Source organism: Dendropsophus ebraccatus, chromosome 13 (genome assembly GCF_027789765.1).
Source record: "Dendropsophus ebraccatus isolate aDenEbr1 chromosome 13, aDenEbr1.pat, whole genome shotgun sequence".
In the NCBI taxonomy this organism is placed as follows: domain Eukaryota; kingdom Metazoa; phylum Chordata; class Amphibia; order Anura; family Hylidae; genus Dendropsophus; species Dendropsophus ebraccatus.
In genome coordinates this window covers 32,344,859-32,353,580 of record NC_091466.1, presented here as the reverse complement: position 1 = coordinate 32,353,580, position 8,722 = coordinate 32,344,859, and positions in this window count along the sequence as shown.

Genomic DNA, 8,722 nt, shown 5'->3' with positions numbered 1-8,722 from the left:
TTATGTAGAGGCGGTCCACCTCTACATAAATCTCCGTAGCGCCGGAGATGCGGGGACATTTATAAGTCCGGCGTAAAAAAACGCTGGACTTAATAAATGTCCCCCATTGTGTTTTGTTATGGGGGGCGTATCTAGTGGTAAGGGTCATTCCAACTGGGGCACATTGTATCTGGCTATAGCAGACATGGAATTTGATCCAGGTAGTATATCTAGTAACAAGGGATATTGTATCTGGTTATAGGGGCATTGTATCTGGTTATAGGGGTATTGTATCTGGTTATAGGGGTATTGTATCTGGTTATAGGGGTATTGTATCTGGTTATAGGGGCATTGTATCTGGTTATAGGGGTATTGTATCTGGTTATAGGGGTATTGTATCTGGTTAAAGGGTTATTGTATCTGGTTATAGGGGTATTGTATCTGGTTATAGGGGCATTGTATCTGGTTATATGGGTATTGTATCTGGTTATAGAGGTATTGTATCTGGTTATAGAGGTATTGTATCTAGTTATAGGGGCATTGTATCTGGTTATAGGGGCATTGTATCTGGTTATAGGGGCATTGTATCTGGTTATAGGGGTATTGTATCTGGTTATATGGGCATTGTATCTGGTTATAGAGTTATTGTATCTGGTTATAGAGGGATTGTATCTAGGTTATAGGGGCATTGTATCTGGTTATAGGGGCATTGTATCTGGTTATAGGGGTATTGTATCTGGTTATAGGGGTATTGTATCTGGTTATAGGGGCATTGTATCTGGTTATAGGGGCATTGTATCTGGTTATAGGGGTATTGTATCTGGTTATAGGGCATTGTATCTGGTTATAGGGGCTATTGTATCTGGGATAGGGCATTATAATGGCTACCAGGCTCCATTATAGGGGAGGGGCATTACTATGGCTTACAGGGGTCCATATTACTGGGGAAGGGGCATTACTAATGGCTACAGGGTCCATATTACTGGGATAGGGGCATTACTATATGGCTACAGTGGCTCCATATTACTGGGGAAGGGGCATTACTAATGGCTACAGGGCTCCATATTACTGGGGAAGGGGCATTACTAATGGCTACAGGGGTCCATATTACTGGGGAAGGGCATTACTAATGGCTACAGGGGGCACTGTTACTGGGGGAGGGGCCTTACTAATGGCTACAGGGGGCACTAATATTTGAGAAGGAAGCATAATAACTGGGCCATACAGATCAGTCACATTGTTATTGGGGATCTGATCTGGAAAGGAGCTGCTGACAGAGCCTATGGCTGCAGTGGGATCTTAGTCCTTGGGGTCTCATTGAGTAAATCATATCACTTGGGGGTACTCTTCTTCCTTCTCTAATACCTGACCCTCTGCATCTCTTTCCTTCTGCCTAAATTCCTTTTTCCTTTTGTCTATTCCTATTTTAAGGATTCTCCTTAAGTGTTAGCGTCATCTCAAACTATACAGTCTGTAGCTGTATTTCAGTTTTTCTCCAAGATCTTCAAGCATTCGATATAAGTATTCAGCAGGACTCGCTTAGATGATTCTATACTGAAGTTCTAGTATTTTCTTAAAGGGGTTGTCCAGCAAAAATCTTTTTCTTTCATATCAACTGGTGTCAGAAAGTTATATAGATTTGTAATTTACCTCTATCAAAAAATCTCAAGTCTTCTCATACTTAGCTGATACTTAGCTGATACTTAACTCATTAGCTGCTGTATGTCCTGCAGGAAATGTTTTATTTTCAGACTGAGGCAGTGCTCTCTGCTGACATCTCTGGCCGAGACAGGAACTGTCCAGTGCAGGAGAGGTTTTCTATGGGGATTCATAGAAAACCGAGAGAGAGAGTTCCTGTCTTGGCCAGAGAGGACAGCAGAGAGCATTGTGTCAGCCTGAAAATAAAACACCAATTCCTGCAGGACATACAGCAACTAATAAGTATGGGAAGACTTGAGATTTTTTAAAAGAAGTAAATTACAAATCTGTATAACTTTATGACATCAGTTGATTTTCGCAGGATAACCCCTTTAAACCTTTAGAGATTGTGCCACACAATTCTGCCTGTAAACAGGCCCACTTATATACGTGTATAGCACAGTTCTATTGCTCACCTAGGCCCACCTAGATGGTTGTATGGCCTGACTCTAATATTTCCATAGGCCCACCCAGATGATCACAGAGCACAGCTCCAACAATCACCTAGGCCTAACTAGAGGGCTAAATAGCACAGTTCCCACTTTCATCTCGGCAATCATAGATAGTTATAGTTACTGTTTCAGTGTTAACCTAGGCCTACTTACATGATTATATAAGTCAGCTCCAATATTTGCCCAGTCCCACCCAGGTGAACATATAGCACAGCTCCAACAATCACCTAGACCCCTTCAGATAATTATAAACCACCCTTAGTACCCATTTACACAGAAAGATTATCTGCCAGATTATCTGCTAAAGATTTGAAGCCAAAGCCAGGAATGGATTTGAAAAAAGGAGAAATCTCAGGCTTTCCTTTATGACCTGATCTCTGTTTATAGTCTGTTTCTGGCTTTGGCTTCAAATCTTTGTCAGATAATCTGTCAGATAATCTTTCTGTGTAAATGGACCCCTGCAATGTTCAGCCCAAGCCCACCCAGGGTACTACTCCTCCCCTGGACCATTTCTTTCCCTAATATTGCCCTCTTAAGGGGGGGAGCTCCCTGCAATACCTTTTTTCCCACCAGAATAGACACAATTTCTTCCCAATATTTTCTCAGTTGGGCACATGCCCAGAAGAAATGTAACATATATAATCCGTCTCCCCCTTGTAGTGTTTGGATTTTAATAATACCGTCACTCTGTGCAACCTCAGAGTCTTTTATCCTTTTGTCAGCATGTTTCAATTGAAAATAAGTGCAGATCGGTCAGGGTCCGGCTGCTGAGAACCCAAGGGGCTGGCGCCAGACCAAAATGATAGTTACACTTTAAGACTACCCTCCATGAATAAATCCCTTACTGTATAACCTTTCTCCTTACGGAATCCCTGATTTGATAGTTTTAGAAACTCTGGAAAATTTCTAAACTTCTGGAATTCTAAACTTCCATGAATCCTGCAAATTCTTTTTGTTTGTGAGTAAGGAGACCTAACCAATCCTTTGCATTCCATATTATTCTTACTCCACCTAATTTTAATTTGACAAATAATTTTTTTCTCCTTCTTCCTTAGAAAAAGTTTTTATCTATTCTGAATCTTTGTGGCTAGGCTACTTGACACTCTAAGGGTGCCCTTACACATAGGTTTTTTTGGGCGTCAATGTGACGCATAGCATTTTTGCCTTTCAGTGTGAAAGTCTTTGAGACTTTGGCCGTTATTCGGGTCTGCATTTTCCCCGAAGTTTGTATTCAGGTCAAGATGTTGACTTATCAGCAGCTAAGTGCTACTTTACCCACTGATTGGCTGAAACCAGCTCTCAGGGTATGCTGGGAGTTGTAGTCTCTGAGAGAACAACACTTTAATAAATCAGTGTGTGCAGAGTCTCCTAGTGGCTGCAATCTGTGGGTGACAACCATCAGCCCTGAAGGTCCAGCAATACATCTGTCTACAGCGGTAGTTATCAGAGGATTGTACTACTGTACTACAACTCCCAGCATATCCTGAGGGCTGCAGACTGTCAGTACATGCTGGGAGTTGTAGTGCCTGCAACAGTTGTAGTTGGGTCCTATACACTGGATGCTTTGTGGCATATAAGAATACATAGATCTGTGGGGGCTCAGTGTAGGGAAGTGACCCCAGAACATCACTAATAGGGTAGGGGTAGATGTTTTTGTTCTTTCCCCTATTAGTGCTGTTCTGGGGTCTCTCCTCTACACTGAGCCCCCACAGATCTATGTATTCTTATATGCCACAAAGCATCCAGTGTATGATGCACCTAGGACCCAACTACAACAGCTACAGGCACTACAACTCCCAGCATTTACTTACAGTCTGCAGCCCTCAGGATATATGCTGGGAGTTGTAGTACTTGCAGCTCTTGTAGTTGGGTCCTAGTTTAAAAGTTTGCGCTAGTGTACTGTAGTGACCGCGGGGCTGTGTCAGTACACTACTGCAAACCAGTGGTGTAGCTATAGGGGTCGCATCGGTCACCAGGGGGAGAATCTGGGGAGGCAGGGGGAGCAGCTGGGGAGCAGGATTAACAGCTGTGGGGCAGAGGGAGCAGCTGGGGGGCAGGGGGAGCAGCTGAGGTGGCACGGGGAGTAGATGGGGGCAGGAGGAGCAGCTGGGATGAAAGGGGCAGGGGGAACAGCTGGGGGGCAGTGGCAGAAGATGGGGGAAGGGGGAGCAACTGTGGGGCAGAGGGATCAGCTGGGGTAAGGGGGAGCAGCTGGGGTGGCAGAGGGAGAAGATGGGGGGCAGGGGGAGAAGCTAGGGTGGCAGGGGGAGTAGATGGGGGCAGGAGGAGCAGCTGGGATGACAGGGGCAGCAACTGGAGTGGCAGTGGTAGTAGATGGGGGCAGAAGGAGCAGCTTGGGTGACAGGCAGGGGGAGCAGATTGGGGCAGCTGGGGTGACAGGGAGAAGATGGGGGCAGCTGGGGTGGCAGAGGAGAAGATGGAGTGGCTGGGGGAGAAGATGGGGGGCAGGGGAGCAGCTGGGGTGGCAGGGGGAGAAGATGGGGGCAGGGGGAGCACAGACAGCCTCTATCACAGGCCAGAAGCTCACAGCTACAGCCTCACGGTACCCGAACTTCTCTCCTGCTTGAGAATTTCGGGACCGCAGGGCTGCAGCTGTGAGCTTCCGGCCTGTGATAGATCCTGGGCCTATGGCGGCAGGGGTTCTAAATATTTTTTAATAAAAAAACATTTGCTTCCCTGCGGGTGCCGCCTCCCGCAAAGCGCCGCCCTAGGCACCGAACCATGGGTGCCTAGTGGCACATACGGCCCTGTATGTACACAGTGACCCCAGCAGCAGAATAGTGAGTGCTGCTCTGGAGTATAATACAGGATGTAACTCAGAATCAGTACAGGATAAGTAATGTAATTTATGTACACAGTGACCCCACCAGCAGAATAGTGAGTGCTGGCGTGGAGTATAATACAGGATGTAACTCAGAATCAGTACAGGATAAGTAATGTAATGTATATACACAGCGACCCCATTAGCAGAATAGTGAGTGCAGCTCTGCAGTATAATACAGGATGTAACTCAGGATCAGTACAGGATCAGTAATGTAATGTATGTACACAGTGACCCCACCAGCAGAATAGTGAGTGCAGCTCTGGAGTATAATACAGGATGTAACTCAGGATCAGTACAGGATAAGTAATGTATGTACATAGTGACCCCACCAGCAGAATAGTGAGTGCAGCTCTGCAGTATAATACAGGATGTAACTCAGTTTCTCCAATTATTTTTTCTATATTATATATATTTAATCTGTGCAATGCTAAATAGGGATAAAAGAAGTTCTATGCAGTCTTCTAGCTGTATAGCACATCTGGAGTAATACTACTGTAGTGTAGGACCATGCTGGGACATCTCATTACTCATGTATAAATAATGAGCGGCTTCCACACAACCTCGGATGTAACAGACCCAGAAATGTTATTAACGGAATTAAAATCAATCAGGCACATTTTCGTCTGTGGAAGGGGAACGCACGCCGAGGGCCGGTGGGCCACCAGCCAATATCTTCCATGCCTTGCAGAATCACTAAGTCACATAGCATAAAGCAGGAGACATAACACAGCTTGGGAAACATTTCAAGTATTACATGTCATAGAAAGCTATGCTGTGACCTTGTCTGAGCAACAACATTCAAGGACGAGTCTTCTGATATTAGAGAAGGTGTCTAAGGGAACACAATGCGGTCCCTCACTAGGACAGGTTCATGTCATTGCAGCCCTCTACACTGGGACAGGATCATCCCCCCTGACTTATTTCTTAATGTTAATACAGATGAGACATCCAGAACAGTCTCCTACTATTCATATAAAGAGTGGTCCTGACTCTAACTTCTCATATCTTCTTTTATTTGGCTTACAGCTCTAAATTTTCTGCAACAATAAAATTCTTATCATCTGCGGCCACCACTAGGGGTGCACTAACTGAAGACACATCTGACTGATAATAATAGTGATCATACATTTGTATACAGTGAGCTCACAAACCTACAATCTTACTGTTGGGGTCTATTCACATAGATACAGTCATATGAGGACAATAGTGAGTGCAGCTCTGCAGTATAATACAGGATGTAACTGTGATCAATTGTTGCATTTTGGTAATATTTTAAATTTTAATGTAATAAAATGCACAAATGTGAACAGAGAGCAATAGTTTTAGTGGCTGGAGGACAGTGATCCTGCAGAGTCCTGAGAGGTGAGTAAGACCTGATTTTCAGCACCAGCTCTCCGGACAGCTCCAAGTGCTGAATCCCTATAGAGAAGCAGAGTAGCAGAGATTTATAACTACAGGCTCATCGGAGGTACTACAAGGCTCAGCATACCTTCTGCCAGGAAATATCAGGTCGCTCCCTGGTCCTAAAAGGATTTATCCTCTTCCCATAGTGAATCCTGGTGCCATCTATACCCCAGGAAAGGGATGAGCACACACCCGGCTGTCCACATAATGGAGAACCTGACCCATCAGACCAGTCACCTTCTTCTATTGCTCCATGTTCAGTTCTCCATTACAGACACTACTGGGGTGGACAGGGACTACTGGGGTATGACTGGTCTGCAGGGCCTCATACATCTCATGTGTGATCTGACTCCTTTCCACCATAGCCAGCAGGAATAATTTTTGTTTACAGGATGTAACTCAGGATTAGTACAGGATCAGTAATGTCATTTATGTACACAGTGACCCCACCAGCAGAATAGGAGAGTGCAGCTCTGGGGTATGATACAGGATGCAACTCAAGATGAGTATAGGATCAGTTATGTAATGTATGTACACAGCATAGGACTGCCCCGGTATGAGGCCACCGTAACGTGGTGGGGGTAGTTTACACCATTTCAAGTGGTAACCAAGAGCCTCATTATTTTTGTGGAAGTTTTTTGGCAGTTGGGGGGGGGGGCTGCTTTTAACTATTTCCATGTTTGTAGTGGGTCTGTATCTTGCCATTGCGGTGAGCTGTTGCATTTTTCTATGTTTTTGTGTGTTATGTACACAGTGACCCCATCAGCAGAATAGTGAGTGCAGCTCCTGGGGTATAATACAGGATATAACTCGGGATCAGTACAGGATAAGTAATTTAATGTAAGTACACGGTGACCTCACCAGCAGAATAGTGAGTGCAGCTCTGCAGTATAAAGCCATGTTCACACCCTGGAACAAGACTAGCGTTCCCTGACCCGGTCGGTCTCTAAAAAAAAGATCTTTGGCGCCGCAGCGTTCTGATGCAGGCGCATCCATGTGCGCCCGCATCAGAACTCCCCACAGCACACAATGAAACTTCGGCCGGGGCCGCTCGCTTCATTTAGTGAACTGATATGGCTGAATAGTGGCCGCAGAAAACTGACATGTCAGTTCTTTGCAGCGCTGCAGGGTATCCCAGCTGAATCGTATACTATGGGGGAGATTTATGAAAGGATGTAAATATACACCTGGTGTAAACCGTCCACAGCAGCCAATCACAGCTCCTCTTCTATTTTACCAGTGCTGAAAGCTGAGCTGTGATTGGTTGCTGTGGGCAGTTTACACCAGGTGTATATTTACACCCTTTCATAAATCTCCCCCTATGTGTATATGCTCCAGCCGAGATCCCATAGAAGAAAAGGCAACGTATGTTTCCGTACAAAGTACGGCCGTTGTTGCCGATTTCAACAACTGCCGTACTTTTACGGAAACATCCTTTGTGTGAACATAGCCTAATACAGGACGTAACTCAGGATCAGTACAGGATAAGTAATGCATGTACACAGTGACCTCACCAGCAGAATAGTGAGTGCAGCTCTGGAATATAATACAGGATGTAGCTCAGGATCTGTACAGGATCAGTAATGTATGTACACATGCGAAGAAAAATCATTAATTCGTTCGAATTTAACAATAAACGTTCTGTGTAATTGCAGGCAACGATCGAAAAATTCATTTGTTATGTCGTTAATCGTTGATTTAGATCTAACCTAAAATTATCGTTAATTGTTCGCTAATCGTTCGCTGTAATTCCACGTTCGTTCGCTCAGTTCCGCAATTTTTTTCACTAATCATTCACTGTAATTGTACATTGTTCATTGTTTTTCTGGATCAGGAAGGAATAAACGATCATAGTACGATCGCAATAACGTGTGGTGAAAAATTTCAGGTTAACGATAAACATATATCTCGTTTGCGATCGTTAATTGTTAATCTTTAAAAATCGCTCAGTGTACACCTCTAGGATGAGATGTGACAAGTTCAATGTAGCTGCAGGATCAATACTTCCCATCCTCGTCTTAATAAGTAATGGTGCGGGGCGCTGGAAAGATGCCCCTAGGCGACTGCCCACATGGCCACCGCTCCAGCACGGGCTCACCGGGAAATAAAGGATCCGGTTTTATCTTCTATATCTAATTGTGTAAAATAAAAATCTGTGCAGTGTCCTCCTTGGTGAAAACGATTCAGATCATTTACATCTCACCTTGTTTCCAGGCTGAAAATAACCCACAAAAAAGAAGGTGAAAATATACAGGATATGAATGAGGGCACCCAGCTTTCCCAGAACCCTGCAGCCCAGGGATTGTATAGTCATTGTAGGAGTCTGGGAAAGATGGGCGACAAA